The 3,346-nt window shown below is 41.9% G+C and overlaps 1 long non-coding RNA gene across 1 annotated transcript; it reads right to left on the bottom strand.

Moving 5' to 3' along the window:
• Window positions 1-1,257: 1,257 nt before the first annotated feature.
• Window positions 1,258-2,677, bottom strand: LOC308147131. Its single transcript, XR_013937136.1, has 4 exons — window positions 2,274-2,677; window positions 2,088-2,149; window positions 1,846-1,994; window positions 1,258-1,740 (listed from the first exon to the last, which is right to left on the bottom strand). It is a non-coding gene; the product is annotated as an uncharacterized lncRNA (long non-coding RNA).
• Between the last annotated feature and the right edge of the window lie 669 nt (window positions 2,678-3,346).

The raw sequence follows: 3,346 nt of genomic DNA on the forward strand, positions 1-3,346 counted from the left end.
AAACTATCAAGGAAAAGTACAAACTTAAAGATGGGTGTAACTGCCCCGCCAAACAGACAAACGGGTGCGGCAATGGCCCAACCCTGTACAGGGCCGTTGAGTCAGTACCGATCCCGGGCTGGTCTGATGAGTAAAACAAAGGCTGAGCGTTTAAAAAAAACAAAACATCCAAAATGTCTTTGGACTAGGGTGAGAAACTATTTTTCTAACAACCTGGTCACATCAGGAGGAACGGGATTAACACTCCTGATAACAAATTTATAAATTAACTCCATTTAAAAGCTTCACCTGACTGCACTAAATGACAATTTGTGCAGTCACTGTACTCTTGTAAATACTTTTGTTTTTCCTAGCCTTAGTCTGTAATGCTTAATATTTAATCTTTCTTCAGAAATCTAATTTAATCTGCCACAAAAGATGCTGTATCCACATTCTACCGCTGTTCAAACGGTCTTTTTAACATTGTTTTCAGAGCGACAATAAAGAACTATTCTATTCTCATTCAAGTTATATTGAAACTGCTGGTTTCATTGCAGAATCTGGTTTGGGAAATATTCATTGAAATATCCTATTGAAAGTCCTTTACCCAAACTAGACCTTGTTAGAGTGTAAGTGCAGGCAGTTGGTCGAAGAAATCCATAATAATAGTGACAGCTCCATTGATGGTTAAGGTGATGGTGTTAAACACAGTGGTGGTTCAATTATGTATTCAAAATGTAAATTCTACACTAAGGTGTTAGGAAAGAAGTCAATATCTCATCGATATATGGAGATTTTATGTTGATTTCCTAGTTATGTGTATTGTCAAATGAGCATGGTTGGAGCTGTGTAAATCAAACAAAATGGATAATCAGTCCAGCCACGTTGACAGTGGTTGGTTGGTTGGTGGGTATCGTTGATGACTAGTTCATTGTGTTCTATACTCGATGTCATTTGCATTGTTTGCTATGACCTGCTAAAAAAAAGTTGTTTGGGAAAATTTAAGTAGCAACTGTATGATTAATTGGCTGATTACTTAATTGATTGATTGGTTTGATATGAAGAACAGGCCACTGACTCTCGTACAATTGCGTCTCAATATATACTCTTGTGACATAATTTTAGAAAACTGTCTGGACATGAGAGGCCCGGTTTATACGTGTGTCTGGAACCCTAGCCCATCCCAAGTGTATTTACTTGTGTTCTTCCTTGAAAAATCTGTGAGAACAGATCTTCAGAAAAGCAATTAAATAAAAAAAAAGACGAATGAAAACCACCTCATAGTTCATACATGTTTCCAATACCTTTATTAGAAGCATCTTCAGTAAATTAAGATACAGCTTTCAGTGCCTATTTTACATGGCCAAAACATTTCATCATTGCTGTTGTGATACAGTCAAGACCATCTTTTCCATCATTATTATAATGTACAGCATCCCTGAATATAGTTGCACAAAAATAAAGGAAAGGTTATAGAAATCAAATACTCTGAAAATACATTTAAATACTTAAACAGACTGGATATTCATGCAGGACATTGTCTGTTACTTTCACTGAGACTATATAATGATTTCACCAGAATTCTGGCAGTAAACAAAGTCCTTTTTCATACCACTGACAGCAAACTCTCTCTTGCATGGTTTCACATTGGACGTCAGCAGAGCTGCTACTGCTGACCTGACAGCAGCCACGACAGCAGCACCAAGATGGAGGCAGTGCCAAGGCTGATCTTGTGGCTCACCCCACCTGACACAGGAGTGGCTGTTGGGGGGGAAAAGGAAAACAAGTCACATCTTAAACAAGCACTTCAACAACATTGATTTGTATTTTTTTTTTTTTTTATGAAATCATGTTTTTAAATCGTACCTATCCCGTTCACAACAATAGAGGAGGTGTCAATGTTGAAGGCTGTGATGGTTTGAGCTGCAGAAGCCAAAACGTTTGCAATCTGAGTGTTGTTAGGAACCGACGATGATGCAAATGTAAGTTGCCCGTTGTTGACGATGGATCCATTGCTGCAAAAGGAATAATCATAATTTGGTTTTATTTGCCAGAATATCCATTTGGTATTTTGGAGTATTTATCAGGAGACGACTCAAACGACAAACCTGAATGAGGACACTAAGAAATTTCTGAATGAAACAAATTCTTGTTGGTAGACAGGGACAAGCTGCAGAAAAACATAGGAGTTCTCCATCAACATTCATTTATCTATTCATCTTAATTCCAATTTCACCATTTGTATCAAGCCTCATAAGATATTCCATGACACTCTCAACTTTCAGAGCACTTACATTGGTCATTAGCAGTGATGCCCGAGTTCTGAATGCAGCAGATGATGGAATTAACAAGTCACTTGTAAATGTCTCTCCACGAGATGTGAAAGTCAAATCTCTTGTTGTTACTGCCTCTGCAGTTGTAGCAGCAGCTGTTGCAGTGGGAGCTGCAGTCATTTCCATTGGAGTAGCAGCTGTTGTTACAGTGACGGGCCCTGGGCTTGCTGTTGATCCTAAAGTTGTCACTGGAGCAGCTGACGTTGACCCTGGAGTTTCAGTTGACCCTGGAGTTTCAGTTGACCCTGGAGTTGCTGTTGACCCTGGAGTTTCAGTTGACCCTGGAGTTTCAGTTGACCCTGGAGTTGCTGTTGACCCTGGAGTTTCAGTTGACCCTGGAGTTTCAGTTGACCCTGGAGTTGCTGTTGACCCTGGAGTTGCTGTTGACCCTGGAGTTTCAGTTGACCCTGGAGTTTCAGTTGACCCTGGAGTTTCAGTTGACCCTGGAGTTGCTGTTGACCCTGGAGTTTCAGTTGACCCTGGAGTTTCAGTTGACCCTGGAGTTGCTGTTGACCCTGGAGTTTCAGTTGACCCTGGAGTTTCAGTTGACCCTGGAGTTTCAGTTGACCCTGGAGTTGCTGTTGACCCTGGAGTTGCTGTTGACCCTGGAGTTTCAGTTGACCCTGGAGTTTCAGTTGACCCTGGAGTTTCAGTTGACCCTGGAGTTGCTGTTGACCCTGGAGTTTCAGTTGACCCTGGAGTTTCAGTTGACCCTGGAGTTGCAGTAGACCCTGGAGTTGCTGTTGACCCTGGAGTTTCAGTTGACCCTGGAGTTGCTGTTGACCCTGGAGTTGCTGTTGACCCTGGAGTTTCAGTTGACCCTGGAGTTTCAGTTGACCCTGGAGTTGCTGTTGACCCTGGAGTTTCAGTTGACCCTGGAGTTTCAGTTGACCCTGGAGTTGCTGTTGACCCTGGAGTTTCAGTTGACCCTGGAGTTTCAGTTGACCCTGGAGTTGCTGTTGACCCTGGAGTTTCAGTTGACCCTGGAGTTTCAGTTGACCCTGGAGTTGCTGTTGACCCTGGAGTTTCAGTTG

Source organism: Blennius ocellaris, assembly GCF_963422515.1.
Source record: "Blennius ocellaris genome assembly, chromosome: 23".
NCBI lineage: Eukaryota > Metazoa > Chordata > Actinopteri > Blenniiformes > Blenniidae > Blennius > Blennius ocellaris.